This window comes from Eleutherodactylus coqui, chromosome 4 (assembly GCF_035609145.1).
Source record: "Eleutherodactylus coqui strain aEleCoq1 chromosome 4, aEleCoq1.hap1, whole genome shotgun sequence".
NCBI lineage: Eukaryota > Metazoa > Chordata > Amphibia > Anura > Eleutherodactylidae > Eleutherodactylus > Eleutherodactylus coqui.
This window is the reverse complement of record NC_089840.1, coordinates 60,392,334-60,411,555: the sequence shown is the minus strand read 5'-3', so window position 1 is coordinate 60,411,555 and position 19,222 is coordinate 60,392,334. Positions and strand designations below refer to the sequence as shown.

Sequence of the window (19,222 nt, the reverse complement as noted above, 5' to 3'; positions counted from 1 at the left end):
TGTTTTTTTTTTATTTATTTATTTTTACACAGACGAATACACTGACACAACACGGACTAACGACACACTACACACTAGACGGACTAACGACACGCTACACTAACTAATGACGGGTGACGGGACAGGTAACGAAATGGGAACAACAGGAACTTTTTTTTAATTTTTTTATTTTTTTACACCAAGGGATACACTGACTACACGCTGCGCTACACTACACTGCTGATCGCACGCTACAGCTCACTCACTACACTTCTGATCACACACTACAGATCCCTCACTCACTACACTACACTGCACTTCTGATCACTCACTCCACTCTGCTACACTACACTGCCTGATCAATCACTCACTACACTCACTACACTACACCACACTGATCACTAACACTCACTCCACTACACCACACTGATGACTAACTCCTCTCCACTACACTGATCACTAACTCCACTACACTCCACTCCACTACACTACACTCCACTACACTGATGACTAACTCCTCTCCACTACACTGATGACTAACTCCTCTCCACTACACTGATCACTAACTCCACTCTGCTCACTAACTCCACTCTGCTACACTACACTCCACTACACTACACTACACTCCACTACACTCCACTACACCACACTGATGACTAACTCCTCTCCACTACACTGATCACTAACTCCACTCTGCTACACTACACTACACTACACTCCACTCCACTCCACTCCACTCCACTACACTCCACTACACTACACTACACTACACTACACTCACTCCCTGCCTAATCTACACACTAATCGCTCTTTTTTATCACAGTAGGTGCTCTATCTACAAGCACCGGATGCTTGCACATGGAGCCCCTACTGTAAACAGCGCGAAGTCCGCTGCTGCGCTGTGATTGGTCAGGGAGTTTTTCTCTGACCAATCACAGCGATCGTGGGGGAGGGACCGCTCTGATTGGTCCCCAGCCCGGACGCAGCACTTGTCTGCTGACTATATCAGCAGACATCACTGCTGTGTCGCCGCGATTGTCACCGCGGCGACACTTTAATGGCATGACGTACCAGGTACGTCATGTTGCGGGAAGTATCCCGCTACCATGACGTACCAGGTACGTCCAGGAGCGGGAAGGGGTTAAAGGGGTGGTCTCGCGAAACCAAGTGGGGTTATACACTTCCGTATGGCCATATTAATGCACTTTGTAATATACATCGTGCATTAAATATGAGCCATACAGAAGTTATTCCACTTACCTGCTCCGTTGCTAGCGTCCTCGTCTCCATGGTTCCGTCTAAATTCGCCGGCAGCTTGCTTTTTTAGACGCGCTTGCGCAGTCCGGTCTTCTCCATTCAGCACGAGCCGCTTCAGTGTGCTCCCCGCTACAGCTCTTCTGCGCACGCGCAGACGAGCTGTCACTGCTCGGGAGCGCGCTGGAGCGGCCATTCTGTACCTTCCTCTGTTAGAGGAAGGTGCAGAAACTGGAGCTGCCCAGCGGAGAAGCCCAGCCCAGCCCAGCAGCCCCGAGAAGCGCCCCAGGTAAGTGATGGGTCGGGGGGGGCTGCCGCTGCGCCGGGGGAACTAGCGCTGCGCCGGGGGGGGGGGGCTGTCGCTGCGCCGGGGGGGCTGCCGCTGTGATGGGGGAACTAGCGCTAGGCCGGGGGGGGGCTGTCGCTGCGCCGGGGGGGCTGCCGATGTGATGGGGGAACTAGCGCTAGGCCGGGGGGGGCTGTCGCTGCGCCGGGGGGGCTGCCGATGTGATGGGGGAACTAGCGCTAGGCCGGGGGGGGCCTGTCGCTGCGCCGGGGGGGCTGCCGATGTGATGGGGGAACTAGTGCTAGGCCGGGGGGGGCTGTCGCTGCGCCGGGGGGGCTGCCGATGTGATGGGGGAACTAGCGCTAGGCCGGGGGGGGCTGCCGCTGTGATGGGGGAACTAGCGCTAGGCCGGGGGGGCTGTCGCTGGGGGGGGGGGCTGCGCCGGTTACCTTCTGCCTGGCGGTGGGTGACTGGTCGGCGGCTGCGGGGCGTCCGGTCGGCGGCTGCTTGGCGTCCGGTTGCCATGGAGACACAGCTGGCAGCGTCTCGGGAGCGCGCACGTCGGGCTGCAGCGAGCGACGGGGAAAGAGACGGCGGCCATCTTGGGGAAACTTTTATAAGTTGCTGAAACGCTGGAACGGTAAGTAGAAACCAGCTAGGAAAGTAATTTACAGGGGTAATTAGTAATGTATGTTTAATTAGGGGGACTGGGCAAAAAAAAAAAAATCACTGCTTCCTCGAGACATCTCCTTTAAACGTTTCACAATACTGTGATAACTCTGATAGTAGCAATTGAATATAAGTAGAGCTTAAGGGACGCAGTATGTAGTCACATTGCCATTGAAGTTAATGTGACATGAAAGACAATCACAATAAAAGTTGCCAAGTCCATCATGCCATACAAGTCATTGTTAGATAGATGTACAGGGAGTAAAATTAGGAGGTTTTTGGTGGCCTCTCTGTGCTGGTTGATCATATGAATACTAGTAGAAAGCAGGTCTGGGGAGTTGGTAAGTCAAACCTCTGACTCCTCAATTTTCCCCTGACTCCAACTCCCACTCCCGACTGCTGACTCCAACTCCCATTCCCGATTTCAGACGCCCAACTCCTTCATATATGGCTCATGTTTTTTTAAGTTATTAAAATGGTAACGTCGGGTTTTTCATCGACGTTATGATAAAATAAGCTATTTAGATAGAACATAAAATATATCTATTGAAATAAAATTTCACAAACCTTTACTAAATGCAATACACTATGTATTTAGTAAGTGGGCAAAAAAGGTTTTCAACAGAAACGTAGTAAGCAACATTTGTGTACTCTATGAATTGAATCTCAGAAATAGTATCGCCTCCATCAGATCTTAAATTTAATGTAATTGTTTTTTTTATATGGTACTTACATTTTTTTTTTTTTTTTTGAAGCTGGAGTCGGTACACTTCTACTGATTCTATCAAAGTGGGACTCTGACTCCACAGCCCTGGTAGAAAGCCCACCCCAGGACAACAACTAAAAAGAAAATATATACACGCGCTGAGGAAAATTAATTAGTGGGATTACGAGTATTAGTTATAATGCAGAGGTGTCAACTATTTTGCATACACAAAATACTCAGGGCAAACCAACGTGGAGGTCCCTTTGCTTGTTGTCCTGCTGGCTTACTTTCAGCACTGTTAAGAAAGCTGTCAAAAAGAAAATCTTTGTTGCCCATAGGAACCAATCACAGTGCAGCTTTCATTTTACCTCAGCAGTGTTAAGAAATGAAAGCTGCATTGTGATTGGTTGCTATGGGAAACTAAGGCAGTTTTCATTTGAGTGTGGTGCTGGAGTACTTTCTCATGACCCACCCTATAGATGCTATGGTGATGATGAGTGAGTGTGAATCATAGCGTGCAGTTACATTATGCAGACACATGAGGGCAGAGTTTTCTGGTGATAACAATTCGCAGTATATCAAGCTATGAGCCCTTTTACATGGGCCGATAAATCATTCAGATTCCTGCGATCAGCGAGAATCGAAACGGTTATCTTTCAGTCTAAATCCATGCATGACTGAGCGACGAACGGTAAATTTGTTTGTCGTTCAGTTTCTTCATGCATAAAAACTGAGCGCTGGATCGGCCCATTTCAACAGGCAGTCATTTATTGTGAATGGTAGTGGGCTGGCGGGCAGGAACTATCCCCGACCCGCTCCTGTTCCATTCACTAACGTTCAAGTAAAAGCCGTGTAATGATAGGTTATGAGCCATACACTACAAATAACAGATCATATTAAATATTTTTTATTTCCTAGATCATCACTTCCAGATACATTGGACTTTTTATTGAGGACATCAGAAGGGACTTGACCACCATGCATCCCTAAAGAGGGTTAAGGATGTATCCCTGTAATTCCTCGAAACCACTGTGAAAATGCGGCAGTAAGTATAGATAGCATATCCGCTTCTAGTTCTAAATATTGGTGCTTTTTGTTCTGTTTTTTTTGTTTTTGTTACAGAACTCTTTGGAAATTGACAGTCGTTGGCTACTGATCTGAAAAGCCTTACATCATCTGCGGCCTCGCCTTCTTCTCTACAGGAGCCATCGCACATTGTGAGGTAAAGCAGAAAATGGCAGTCCGAAAGAGGGAAATGTCCCTTTTAAAACAATGCTTTGCCTTCATTAGTATTTAAGTTAAAAAGGTTGATGATTTGTAAAACATTGATGGCTTATCGTCAGGATAGGCCATCAATAGAAGATCGGCGGTGGTCTGTCTCTCAGGATCCCTGCAAATGAGCTGTTCTCTGGGCCGGTGTGCTCGTCACTGACATGATTTCTGCAGGAAGCAGACTGCTCCATTCCCATTGTAGTGGCCCGGTTTGGTATTACAGGCCAAGTTTGCACTCATTTTTTTGGGTGCTTTGCCTGCAATAGCAAACTGGGCCACTGCAGTGGAAATAAAGTTGTCTGCGTCTTGCAGAAATCAGCTTAGTGCATGAGCACACTGGTTCAATGAACAACTGATCAGTGGAAGTCCTTGGCTACAGACCCCAGACAATCTACTAATAGCCCCTTCCCGCTCCAGGGTGTAAATGTGCGCCCTGAGTGCAAAAGGTGTTCCCACAAATGGGTATATAGTTACGTCCTATGTATGGCGCGAGCTCAGAAGCTGAGCCTGCACCATCTGCAGTGGGTGTCGGCTGTGACTGACAGCCTGCCTCCTGCTCAACAGTGGGTAGCAGTGAGAACACAGATTCCTGCTGTTGACCCATTACATGCCAAGCTCAATGTTGATCGTGGCATGTAAAAGGTTCATACAGAGGGTGCTCCACCATGTAATTTGCCGTCGATGGGTGGCAACCGAATGCCAGTCAATGGCGTCTGGGTCTGCCATAGCCTGTGACTGCTATGATAAGCGATAATGCATTGCAGTAGAAAAGTACTGTAGTGTATTATCAGACCGATCATAGCATCTTAAGTTTGCCACTGTTTGCAATAGGTGGGGCGGGATGGGGGCGGAGCTAAGTTCCACCCTGCCGCCTCTTATTGCAAATAGTGGAGAGGGGACGGAGCTCAGTGGACTGCTCCCTGCCCGGCCTGCCTCCTCCCCCTGCAGAAAGGGAGACTGTATATAGGCCGGGCGTGAAAACCTGGCCGATATACAGACGTCTGAATAAGTATGACTTTTGAAAAGTGGAGATGAAAATTCCCCGCAAAATTGTTGCAACCTTTGGTTCAAAATAAGCCACATCACAAAGGGGTTAATGGCTTATTCTAAGGGTCGTTTTACATGGGCCAAGAAATCGTTCAGATTCCTGTGATCAGCGAGAATCTGAATGATCATTCAGTCTAAATGCATGCACAACTGAAGGAGAAATTATAAATTTGTTTGGCGTTCAGTTTCTGCATGCATAAAAACAATGGATTGGCCCGTGTAAACAGGCAGTCAGTCATCTATGAAGGACTGCCTGTTTATTGTGAATAGAGGTGGGCAGGCTGCAATAATCGCCGATTTGCTCTACCTCCATGCGCTGGGTGATGATCGCTCCTATGTGAAAGCACTAGAAGCTCATCACTGGGACAACCGGTCAGGCATCTGTTCCTGACAAGTCGACTTACACCCAAGGATACTAAAGGAACTAAGTGACGAGATAGCTAGGCCGCTATACCTAATATTTCTAGACACTATCAAGACCGGAGTAGTACCATTGGACTGGCGCATTGCCAACGTGGTTCCAATTTACAAAAAAGGGAGCAAAAGTGAGCCTGGTAACTACAGGCCAGTAAGTCTCACTTCAGTAACGGGAAAAATTTTCGAGGGGATTCTGAGAGACGCCATCGATGAGTACCTCAAGGAGACTAAGGGAATAACTCCTCACCAGCATGGATTCATGAAGGGTCGCTCATGTCAGACAAATCTGATCAGTTTCTACGATGAAGTAAGCTCTAAGCTGGACCAGGGAGAATCTATTGATCTTGTATATCTGGACTTCTCTAAAGCCTTTGACACCGTGCCACATAATAGGCTAATATACAAAATGAGGCAGCTCGGACTGGGCGAAAACGTGTGTAAGTGGGTAAAAAATTGGCTCAACGATAGAAAGCAGAGGGTGGTAATAAATGGTTCGTACTCTGATTGGACCACAGTCGCTAGCGGGGTGCCACAGGGTTCAGTATTAGGCCCCACTCTGTTCAACATATTTATTAATGACCTGATAGAGGGGCTGCACAGCAAAATATCAATATTTGCAGATGACACAAAATTATACAATATAATTAATGCAACGGAGGACAATGTGCGGCTACAAACGGACCTGGATAAGATGGGGGCTTGGGCAGAAAAATGTCAAATGAAGTTCAATGTTGAAAAATGTAAGACTATGCACATGGGCAGGAGGAACGGATGTCACAAATATTCACTTAATGGGGTACCGCTGGGGAAAAGTGATATGGAAAAGGATCTAGGGGTATTAGTGGATAATAGACTAAACTGGAGTAACCAATGCCAGTCAGCTGCTGCAAAGGCAAATAAAGTCTTGGGGTGCATTAAAAGAGGTATAGGGGCGAAGGACGAGAACATTATCCTTCCATTATATAAGGCACTTGTCAGGCCTCACATGGAATACTGCGTACAATTCTGGACACCGGTGCTCAGGAAAGATGTCACAGTGCTTGAAGGGGTTCAAAGAAGGGCAACTAAACTAATACATGGAATGACGGGACTGGAATACCCAGAGAGGCTATCCAAATTGGGACTATTTACTCTAGAAAAAAGAAGGTTAAGAGGCGACCAAATAACCATGTATAAGTACATGAGGGGACAACACATGGATCTCTCCCGTGATCTGTTTACACCCAGGACCACAAAGGTAACAAGAGCACATCCGCTACGATTAGAGGAAAGTAGGTTTCATCACCAACATAGAAAGGGGTTCTTTACTGTAAGAGCAGTTAGACTGTGGAACTCTCTACCGGAGGAAGTGGTGATGGCAAAATCGATAGAGGAGTTTAAAAGGGGACTTGATGTCTTTCTGGAGAAGAAGTATATTACAGGATATAAATATTAGGTTAAGGGTCAATCCTGGTATACAGGCAGGTAGGAACTATTAGGGGTTGATCCAGGGAACAGTCTGATTGCCATTAGGGAGTCGGGAAGGAATTTTTCCCCCAAAAGGGCTAATTGGCTTCTGGCCTTGGGGTTTTTTGCCTTCCTCTGGATCAACACAGTAGGATAGACAGGCTGGACTAGATGGACAATGTCTTCATTCGGCCTTACATACTATGTTACTATGTTACTATGTGTGAAAGCACTGTAAGGCTAAAGACCCATTTAGACACAACGATTCTCGCTCAAAATTCGCTCAAAGACATCTTTTAAGCGATAACTGTTGCATCTAAATGCACGGACATCGTGCAGTGTTCATGCACGATTCATTCTTCATTGCTCAATTCTAGTTTTCTAGAATTGAGCAATGAACTCTTGTCAGCGGTGTAGGCTGTTATCACAGTCGGCAGCGCTGATAAGATACTTTCAGCTCGTGTCCCGCTGGTAGTTCACAGCGGGATGTGAGCTGTAAGCGCAGAGAACAATGCAGCTGTTTGCTTATGCAAAACAGCTGCATTGTTTGCCGAGCGATAGTGGCAATGTCCGGCTCCGCCTGCATAGCTCTTTAGTAGCTACTTAGCTACTATAGAGCATGCAAAGACGATCGCTCAAAAATCGCTAAAACGACAGCTTGAGTGATAGTTTTGAGTGATCATCTTTCAGTGTAAATGGAATCTAAGCCATCAATAGTTTACAACTGGACAACCCTTTTTTTAAGGGTTTGTGCCAACAGGGAAACACTTATTAGGGCATACGAACATCATAGAGCGGTGTCCCCCTTTTGATAACCCTGAACAGGGAGCCACACTGTAAGAGAGCTCCCTTTGTGGCCTCCTTGTTTAACAAGATGGGCATTCAGGTGAATTTTTGTCCTGTAATACTCTACTTATCCTGCAGTGGCCGCTGTAGGGAAAATGCCTGGCTAGCTGCGGTTTCTCCTGGCCAAATCAGTTGTTTGCTAGGAGTGCTGTGAACAGGACTCTTGTCTCCTTGCATAGGGAAGATGCCATCCTCTATAATGATATAAATATATAGAATGAAAACATATGCAGTTAGAATGGAGTAAAGAATAATATGTTTCGGTATATCATTTTTGCTTACAAAAGAATATGCTGCCATTCCTTGAAGAAGACAGAGCTTGGGTGCACTTCTTTTGATGTTTTAAGGGGACATTCACCTTTCATCAAATAGAAGGCAAAGTTTGATCTGAGATGTAGGATATTCCTCTAAGGCTAGTCCCTAATACCCTTTCCAATTGACACAGTTATGTAGTGCACTGTAGCTATCACATCTCCAGCAGGCTTCCGAAATTCTCCTTAATACATGCTGATATTTGTCCCAAATATGTTTTAATCAGTGGATCAAGGCCTTCATTTTGTATTACGTTACCTCCGAGGTTTCTGCAAGCAGGTGAATGACTTCTTACATCCTACGGGAGTTTCACTGCCCTTGGTTAAGAAGTTCAGTGTCATGTACTTTCCTGCCTTCTCTGCATGATGGAGCATTACTGCACATAGCTGTTCTTCATGGTCTTGGCCACTGGTATGAGACTTGGGCGCCACGAGAGTGGAATAAGTATGCGGTAAATACCTCTGCTCCAACAGTATATGTGCATCACTGATGACTTTCAGGAGCTCGGTGGTTGCCTTGCAGCATTGGGGTCTTGGGTTTGCATTGGACCAGTAGCAACAACTGCATGGAGTTTGTGTGTTCTCCCCATCTTTGCACGGTACTCGGAATTCTGCCCATATAAACATACTGATAAGTTAATTGACTTTCTTTGAAATTGGCTCTAGAGTGTGTATGTATCTGAGATGGGTATGTACATGAGGAATGGAATAAACCTCTATAGTGCTATCTATTGGAAGGTAGCTACTTTGAGTCAATAGGGAGAATGACTGGGGATGTAAGTGAAAATAGAATACCCACCTACAGACAGCTGTTTCAGGAATCTTCCCCTACATCGGTACACAGTAGGCTTGTGGTTGACTGGGCGCGAGGTCACGGGACTCGGACATGAATTGGATGAAGGGAAAGGTAATGTCACTACTTGTGAAGAGCACTACAGGAGATAACACCCAGAAGGAGAAACATTCGCGCCCTAGTCATCATGTTGATGGCCTCTCACCTAGCCATCTAGAACCCTGCTTGCATTGATGAGGGACAGGAACGTCGAAAGAGCTGTCTGTACATGGGTATCCTGGTTTGGTTTACATCTCTGGTCATGTTGTAAGGCTTCTTAGAAGGTCAGATATTGACTCATAGGGTAGCTATCTTTCAATAGGTGCCGTTTCATTGTATTCCATCGCTCATTTGTATTTTTTCCCAGGAAGCATTGCAAGGTCTATAAGACTCCCTATACCTTCGTGGTACTCTCCACAAGGAGAAACATAACCCCCTCGGACTCAGTGAGTGACTGAATATGTTGGTGCTATATAGGGAATGAGAAATAAATTTAATGGCTTCTAGGTTACATTCCCCTGCCCAGCGGTACAGATTCATTAGAAACACTATAGTTCATCTGGGAAGCATAGCCAAGAACTAAACCTGCTTTTTTTTTTTTCTGACCTCGTTGTTTTGTCACACATCATCTTGTCACAGCGTGATCCATAAATGTAAAAGTTAGCAGCAGGACCGACCTGCATTTATGACCTTGCGCTGCGGAGTTTGGGCTGTGATGTTATTTATGCTAGAACAACTCTGTAACCTTGATGGATGGCTTCATTTTTATTATCGCGCAATTTAAGAATTTTAGCTAATGAGTAAATGCTGTTATTTAATTTATGTAGTCTTTTACCAGAATAGATCTTGCAAGATTTATGTAACCAAAACATGGCATTCCCTGCATTTTAAAGGAGTTATCCCAGAATCTATAAACTTGTTCGTTATCCACAGGATAACTTTATGATCAGTAGGGTTCTCATTGCAGAGACCCCCATTGATCCCGAGAATGGGGGTCCTGTGTTCCCCTTCCTCTTCACTGTGGGCTTACTGCACCCCTTGCAGCAGTCATGCTTGTTTGGTGCTGTTCCATTCACTTTCAGCGGGACTGCGGAGATAGCCGAGGTACAAGTGCTTAGCGCTCCGCAATGTCTGTCTTCCTCACATGCTCAGCCATTGCTCTATTCAATTGTGGTTTCACTGGAGGTGCCGCTGTTACATTTTCTCTTGAAGGTTAGCATCCATCATCATGATGTCCTCATCAGTGGCGATAGTGGTTACATTTGCTTTCCATTTCCTTCAATACTATGAATATTTCCTCATGACCCTGTCAACTATCCATATAGGAGAAACGCGTTGAGATGTGGATGCAGTTTTGGGTTTTGCTGGGTTACAGCAGGGTTAGCCTCCGTTGAGTGGGGCACAGTTGTCAGGGCGATCGCTCCACAGATAGGTAGGGTGATCACATGGCCTTTTATAGGAATAGTGGGCTATCAGAACATCGCCTCGAATTTAAGCTGATAATCCCTAAAGATATTCTATTCATGTGGTACAACGAGCATCAGAGTTTGAATCAACAAACCGTGAGTACTAAAGTACTACCTGCTTTATAGCCCTTGACGCTAAGATGAGACGTACATTTTTTATTTTGTGTGTGTGTATACTGTGGTTACTAATGATTTAAAAAAAATTCTAATAAAGGAGTATATTTTTAAGGGGTATCCTTTTGCCGTGAGAAGTTCCTTGTTGGTCTTTGTCATTGCATTTCAATATTGCAGTGATATTTTTATTTATTTTTTATTGTTGGCCTATCTTGAGGATAGGTCACCAATATTGGGCCTTATTCTCCATCCGTGTTCTGTCCGTGTATTTCACAGACAGACCGATTATAGACTATGAGGCTATTCACGTGGGTGAGTTTTCACACGGTCCAATTGTCCATGTGAAAAAAAAAAATTGATACATATTCTATTCCGGTCTACATTTATGCAGTTTGCTGTATCTGTGGAGATCTGTCAGCACATGGATGGGTGTCCGTGCGCTGTCTGATGTATTCTAGAATCTTGGCCGTAAGTTGCAACTCACAATGCGGCTGTTTGAATGAAGCTTTTATAGCCCTCGATGACCTCTAAAAGTCATTTTTCCATTTTACTCCTAAGAGAATAGTAGACTTAAGCCAAAAGTTAGCAGTTTGAATGCCCATTTAGCCCCAAGGATTCTCGCTCAAAGCCGTCTTTTGAGCGAAAATCGTTGGGTCTAAATGCACAAACATCGTGCAGTTTTCGTGCATGAGTTGTTCCTCGCTCAATTCTAGTTTTCTTGAATTGAGCGATGAATGCTTATCAGTGGTGCAGGCTGTTATCTCAGTTGGCAGTGCTGATAAGATTCTTATGGCCCGTGTCCTGCTGGTAGTTCACAGCAAGACCTGAGCTGTAATCGCGGAGAACAATACAGCTGTTTGCTTATGCAAAACAGCTCTATTGTTCGCCGAGTGATAGCGGCCGTGTCCCACTCTGCCTGCATAGCTCTTAAGTACCTACTTAGCTACTATAGACTATGAAAAGATGATCGTTCAAAACTGTCACTTCAACTGTCGTTTTAGCGACTTTTGAGCGATCATCTGTCAGTGTAAATGGAATCTAATGAAGGTGTCTCTCAATATTAGCTTTCAGTGTTGTTATCAAAAAGTCAAAATGGACCAATGTGTTGGCTAATTTTAGACTTTTCCAGTCCTAAGCAACTTGACTAAAGCGGTTGTTCACCTTCTCAGTTTCCCTGCAGCACCTCCACAGGAAAGATAAGGTAATACATGGTGCTCATGGAACTCAATAGACTGTCCTTTAATGCATGGACATACCAGTTCTTTTAGAGCGGTGTTTCTCAACTTCAGTCCCCATGTACAACCATGATTTGAGGATCTCCTATAGAGGCAATTTCCGAAGGCCCTGATGATAATTACATTACCTGTACAATACTAAGGAAATCTTGAAAACCTGTCCTGTTGGGGGTACTTGAGGACTAGAGTTCAGAGACACTGCTCTAGAACAAGTGTTTCTTTGTTAGGTACTGTCCATTTTGACTAAGGCCAGGCTCACATGAACGTGTCTGCCAGCATTCCGCGCGTGAACACACAACAAACGCGCAATGACATGCGTACTTGCATGCCGCCATCCCCATATACTATCTTGGAGCATGTGCGCGTGTAATACGCGCCAAGATAGTGCATGCCTCGATTTTTTTTTTTTCACACATATTTTGCATGGTTCGTGTGAGCGGTAACATTGAAGTCTATGGTATTTTGCTACTGCGTATTATGCACAGGGAATACGCAGTGAGCATATGCTTGTGTGAGCCCAGCCTAATAGATGAAGGTTCTGAGTAGGAGATCCTCCTCTATTAACCCAGTATTCACTCATAGGGTATTTCAGATGTGTTTTCATTTTTGGAAATTTTGGCCTACAGCCTAGCTTTGCAGTGCACCCACAGTTCAAAGATTTGCGCCAGGACTTTTTCTGTGGTTTTACATTATTCTGTACAGACAAAAATAACCATTTAAAAGAGTGACGTGATCAGAATGCTTATTTTGCAATCAGCTGATCTGTTTTCTTCTATGCCAGTGCCAGGAGCACGAGTATGTAAGCTCTTGGCAAGGTTGGTGCGGCCTTTTGAATGCTTGATTTCTGTAGTCTGTTACATGTGCTGAATGTTCCAGCCTGGGCAGAGAATGATTGATGTCTAAAAGGTGCAAATGGTTTTTCTGTTGGAAGCGCTCAGTGGGAAGGTGTCTATGCCTGGGGACTGGTGGCCATGAGTCAGCTAGCATATTGATGAAGCGATCTTATCTCTGGGGTTTTTTCACACCGTTCAGCTTGGCTTACCATGGGGCTTAATCGAGGAGAGAACAAAGATAAAATTAATTAGCTCCTGTACTGAATGTGCCGCTATGGAGAGCTAGGCTGCCTGCAATATGTTTTAAAAACGTCATTTTCACGATGCTGTGTGGAGAAATATACAACCAGATGCAGACACGAGACCAGACAGGGAAAATGCAATTTTCTCTATGGAAGGTGTAGCTGACTCCCAATAATCTAAATCCCTAAACATTTGCCAAATTACTTTCTGTAATCTTACTTGAGGTTTAAGCTTTGCAACGACACAGCACAATGGAAAATTAACAAGCCTGTTAGACGCGCCATCTGCAGATTTAGTTCTCCACAGTTCTTACAAGGCTGGAGTTATCAGATTTTTACATTCACTTGATAGTCACAGGAGAACATTTTTTTTTTAAGTACAACACAAGTCAATTAGATCCTGTTTTCAACTAAGGGCGTATTTATATCACTCTCCTTTGCCCTTCTTCTTCCTTCTCCCTTTGCCCTTCTTTTTCCTTCTCCCTTTGCCCTTCTTCCTTCTCCCTTATGCCCTTCTTCTTCCGTCTCTCTTATGCCCTTCTTCTTCCGTCTCCCTTATGCCCTTCTTCTTCCGTCTCCCTTATGCCCTTCTTCTTCCGTCTCCCTTATGCCCTTCTTCTTTCGTCTCCCTTATGCCCTTCTTCTTCCGTCTCCCTTATGCCCTTCTTCTTCCGTCTCCCTTATGCCCTTCTTCTTCCGTCTCCCTTATGCCCTTCTTCTTCCGTCTCCCTTATGCCCTTCTTCTTCCGTCTCCCTTATGCCCTTCTTCTTCCGTCTCCCTTATGCCCTTCTTCTTCCGTCTCCCTTATGCCCTTCTTCTTCCGTCTCCCTTATGCCCTTCTTCTTCCGTCTCCCTTATGCCCTTCTTCTTCCGTCTCCCTTATGCCCTTCTTCTTCCGTCTCCCTTTGCCCTTCTTCTTCCGTCTCCCTTTGCCCTTCTTCTTCCGTCTCCCTTTGCCCTTCTTCTTCCGTCTCCCTTTGCCCTTCTTCTTCCGTCTCCCTTTGCCCTTCTTCTTCCGTCTCCCTTTGCCCTTCTTCTTCCGTCTCCCTTTGCCCTTCTTCTTCCGTCTCCCTTTGCCCTTCTTCTTCCGTCTCCCTTTGCCCTTCTTCTTCCGTCTCCCTTTGCCCTTCTTCTTCCGTCTCCCTTTGCCCTTCTTCTTCCGTCTCCCTTATGCCCTTCTTCTTCCGTCTCCCTTATGCCCTTCTTCTTCCGTCTCCCTTATGCCCTTCTTCTTCCGTCTCCCTTATGCCCTTCTTCTTCCGTCTCCCTTATGCCCTTCTTCTTCCGTCTCCCTTATGCCCTTCTTCTTCCGTCTCCCTTATGCCCTTCTTCTTCCGTCTCCCTTATGCCCTTCTTCTTCCGTCTCCCTTATGCCCTTCTTCTTCCGTCTCCCTTATGCCCTTCTTCTTCCGTCTCCCTTATGCCCTTCTTCTTCCGTCTCCCTTATGCCCTTCTTCTTCCGTCTCCCTTATGCCCTTCTTCTTCCGTCTCCCTTATGCCCTTCTTCTTCCGTCTCCCTTATGCCCTTCTTCTTCCGTCTCCCTTATGCCCTTCTTCTTCCGTCTCCCTTATGCCCTTCTTCTTCCGTCTCCCTTATGCCCTTCTTCTTCCGTCTCCCTTATGCCCTTCTTCTTCCGTCTCCCTTATGCCCTTCTTCTTCCCTCTCCCTTATGCCCTTCTTCTTCCCTCTCCCTTATGCCCTTCTTCTTCCCTCTCCCTTATGCCCTTCTTCTTCCCTCTCCCTTATGCCCTTCTTCTTCCCTCTCCCTTATGCCCTTCTTCTTCCCTCTCCCTTATGCCCTTCTTCTTCCCTCTCCCTTATGCCCTTCTTCTTCCCTCTCCCTTATGCCCTTCTTCTTCCCTCTCCCTTATGCCCTTCTTCTTCCCTCTCCCTTATGCCCTTCTTCTTCCCTCTCCCTTATGCCCTTCTTCTTCCCTCTCCCTTATGCCCTTCTTCTTCCCTCTCCCTTATGCCCTTCTTCTTCCCTCTCCCTTATGCCCTTCTTCTTCCCTCTCCCTTATGCCCTTCTTCTTCCCTCTCCCTTATGCCCTTCTTCTTCCCTCTCCCTTATGCCCTTCTTCTTCCCTCTCCCTTATGCCCTTCTTCTTCCCTCTCCCTTATGCCCTTCTTCTTCCCTCTCCCTTATGCCCTTCTTCTTCCCTCTCCCTTATGCCCTTCTTCTTCCCTCTCCCTTATGCCCTTCTTCTTCCCTCTCCCTTATGCCCTTCTTCTTCCCTCTCCCTTATGCCCTTCTTCTTCCCTCTCCCTTATGCCCTTCTTCTTCCCTCTCCCTTTGCCCTTCTTCTTCCGTCTCCCTTATGCCCTTCTTCTTCCCTCTCCCTTTGCCCTTCTTCTTCCGTCTCCCTTATGCCCTTCTTCTTCCGTCTCCCTTATGCCCTTCTTCTTCCGTCTCCCTTATGCCCTTCTTCTTCCGTCTCCCTTATGCCCTTCTTCTTCCGTCTCCCTTATGCCCTTCTTCTTCCGTCTCCCTTATGCCCTTCTTCTTCCGTCTCCCTTATGCCCTTCTTCTTCCGTCTCCCTTATGCCCTTCTTCTTCCGTCTCCCTTATGCCCTTCTTCTTCCGTCTCCCTTATGCCCTTCTTCTTCCGTCTCCCTTATGCCCTTCTTCTTCCGTCTCCCTTATGCCCTTCTTCTTCCCTCTCCCTTATGCCCTTCTTCTTCCCTCTCCCTTATGCCCTTCTTCTTCCCTCTCCCTTATGCCCTTCTTCTTCCCTCTCCCTTATGCCCTTCTTCTTCCCTCTCCCTTATGCCCTTCTTCTTCCCTCTCCCTTATGCCCTTCTTCTTCCCTCTCCCTTATGCCCTTCTTCTTCCCTCTCCCTTATGCCCTTCTTCTTCCCTCTCCCTTATGCCCTTCTTCTTCCCTCTCCCTTATGCCCTTCTTCTTCCCTCTCCCTTATGCCCTTCTTCTTCCCTCTCCCTTATGTCCTTCTTCTTCCCTCTCCCTTATGCCCTTCTTCTTCCGTCTCCCTTATGCCCTTCTTCTTCCGTCTCCCTTATGCCCTTCTTCTTCCCTCTCCCTTTGCCCTTCTTCTTCCCTCTCCCTTTGCCCTTCTTCTTCCGTCTCCCTTATGCCCTTCTTCTTCCGTCTCCCTTATGCCCTTCTTCTTCCGTCTCCCTTATGCCCTTCTTCTTCCGTCTCCCTTATGCCCTTCTTCTTCCGTCTCCCTTATGCCCTTCTTCTTCCGTCTCCCTTATGCCCTTCTTCTTCCGTCTCCCTTGTGCCCTCCTTTTTCCGTCTCCCTTGTGCCCTCCTTCTTCCGTCTCCCTTGTGCCCTCCTTCTTCCGTCTCCCTTGTGCCCTCCTTCTTCCGTCTCCCTTGTGCCCTCCTTCTTCCGTCTCCCTTGTGCCCTCCTTCTTCCGTCTCCCTTGTGCCCTTCTTCCTCCTCTTCATCTTCCCTTCTACCTCCTTTTCCCTGCTGCCTCCTCCACCGCTTGGCCGATCACCACATTAGTTAAGTCAGATCAAAGTCTTCTACATTTATATAGCATGGTAAGTAAAATAAAAAATAGGAGTTTCATCACATTACTCAACTCCATTGCATGTAGAACACGTAAAACACACATTTTCCAATATCCACATGTTTGCACTTCTGGATCAACAATTAATGTGAATGGGGGACTATGCAGCCCGTTCAATAGTGTTTTTGTTTCTTTTGCTCAAGTGGTCATTATAACAATTACCCACACTGTTTACATGTGAAATATTTGTAAATATGTGTTATATGAGAATGAGTTGAGTCAAGTGATATAATGAAGTGCACTACACATCAGCACATAATTAGTGAGCTGTGCCTCTTGGAAGGGTAAATGACAATTCCCGTGGTCATTCTCTTTTTTACAGAAGACGACAACTGAATAGTTTTATTTAGAATGATCTTTTTTTTTGTTTTTAGCGTTGGGCATGCTCTATTACAGTCTTCGGATTTGGCAGGGTAGATATTTTCAGTCCGCTGTATATAACAACTCTTAATTTGTATAAAGCATTTACTATATTGAAAATCCTCTTCTGCAGAAACAGGGTCAGCAACAACATTTCAGAAATTAAGAAAAAGACTAATTAGCTTTTAAACATAAAGATCTAAAATTGGCATCTTGTAGCCAGCTGGTGCATACATGCTAATTGGGTTGCTATGATTTCTAAAAGTTGCTGCAAGTGGGCATTTCTAACTGGATGTGCGGAGCAAGTTTATCTTCCGGTGATTAGCAAACAGCATGACTAATTCGCAGTTCGAGATGCAGCCAGACTGAATGTCAATTATTTGGAGACCTTTAGCAAAACATTAAAAGGAATTTTAAGGTTCCTCGGCAAGTGAAATGTACCTCTCAGAGGTCATTGTAGCTGGAGGCTAATTATGGGTGGGAAATCAATATGCCGGTGCTGTATCGCATTCTGCTCCGGTATCACCTGCATTGTTATGGGGCATGATTTAAGCTGCATTTTGTAACTATTGGTGCAGTTTAATAGGTTGATTCACATTCCAATGCGTCTCTAGAATGGTATATTTCTTACTGGGCTTGTGCTCTCGTATTGTGACCTTCCGATTTTCAGCCCGTAAACATAAGAATGGTACAGCATACCGGATCACGGACTTTTCTTTTAGTATACTGACTTCCAGGCACAAATGTAGTGGTGCATGGTTAGCTGATGGGCCTCCTAGCATGATACCAATTGAGGCCATGTAAAGGTACATGACCTCAAAATGCGTAGATTGTTTGTAATGCTGACCATTTTCAAATGGGTTAAATAAAGGAGTAATTTTTAATTGCTAGATTTTATTGCTATTCCAAGTATGTATCTTGTCAGATGTGCGTGCATGAAAGATCGTCTACCCTTAAACACAATTTAAAAATTTTTTTTTGTTAACTCTTCACATGGTGTTCTCTAAAAAAATATTAACCAGCACAGAATTCTGAACCATTAGGTGAGGGTTCCACGATGAAGTGAACTGAATGCGGTTGAAACTACTCTCTCTTGTGGTGACCAATGGTCACACAATATTATCCGTAATGTATACCAACAAAATGTTCTATCCATTGGTCTCTGGAGGTAGGTGGGGTAATGGGCCCATGTGATTAAGGGCTTGTTCACATTGGCGCTAGAGGTTTTTGTTTTCCTCCTCCATGTGTGGAGCAAAAATGGCAACCCCCGGTCTAAATAGAACTGAATGGCGCGGAACAGACCGCATTAACAACACGTGTAGTCTGTTTGGTTTCCAGCTGTCTGGCATTTTGCCGGATTTAAGAGGACAAAATAGCGCTGCATGCAGTGCTATTTAATCCTGTTTTCCAGCAGAAATCAGCGACCGAGGAGCAGGAAAATCGAATTAAGCACTTCAGTGTTTTCCCCATTGATTTCAGTGGGTTTTTAAAAAAGCTTTCAGCTTGATTTCATTATATTAAGGTTCCGTTTTTTTGGGTGGGGGGTTGGCAAAACAAAAAGCACCGTCTGCAGCACTGTTTGTTCCAAATTTTTTAAACCCATTGAAATCGACGGGGACCAAAACCTTAAACACTTAATTCTGTTCAAATTGTTTTTCTGCTCCAAAAATGGAACAGACTCACTTCAAACGGAAATCCCTAATGTGGGTGTATACCCTTAACCCTTTACAATCAAATTTTGAATTTAGGGTTTCCTAGAGGGCTTTTTCTTTCCGCCATTATACAATGGTGCCATCTGCTGGCTAGAGCTAGTATTGTGGTATGGGACATGCTGGAGAGGCCCCCGACAACAGAGCGGCTAGTAATATACAGTAAGAATACCCTGCCGGGTGTCTTCCGACATCGGAGCTGTTCAGGCTTCAATTAGAATGTCTTCGGACGTCAGACAGTGGATTGGAAAGGGTGAATCGTTAGCTGAAATTTCAGTACTGTAGACTTTTTTTAAAGAAAGATTTCCTATACCACTGGATATTTCTTATTTAATTACCCATGTTTTCATAAATATGTACTTGGGGAGGATCTGTCTGAGGACAGCATGTATACAGTATATATAGAAATAAAGTCGAAATTCCCAGCAGACTTGCTTATCTCTAACAAGTCCAGAGGACGGGTCCTCCAGTCCAAAATATATAATATAAAGTTTTCATGTATTTGCCTGTTTTATTTACTTAATTATTTAGCCATCTTTTTGTCTTTTGCCCCTCTCTGTTCTAGGGACATTGACATTTGCTGGATGAAGCTCCCCTCACTGTAGTTCACCTGGCCTGGAGCCCATTCTACTCTGGTAAGTATTTACTAGTCATA

The 19,222-nt window shown here is 45.4% G+C and overlaps 1 long non-coding RNA gene across 1 annotated transcript in view; it reads left to right on the top strand.

Moving 5' to 3' along the window:
* Positions 1-19,222, top strand: part of LOC136624630 (uncharacterized) — a 121,390-nt gene that overhangs the window by 38,861 nt on the left and 63,307 nt on the right. The window contains exons 2-4 of the long non-coding RNA XR_010792362.1: positions 3,813-3,939; positions 4,017-4,116; positions 19,133-19,202. This is a non-coding gene — a long non-coding RNA (uncharacterized lncRNA). The remainder of the gene's footprint in view (positions 1-3,812; positions 3,940-4,016; positions 4,117-19,132; positions 19,203-19,222) is intronic.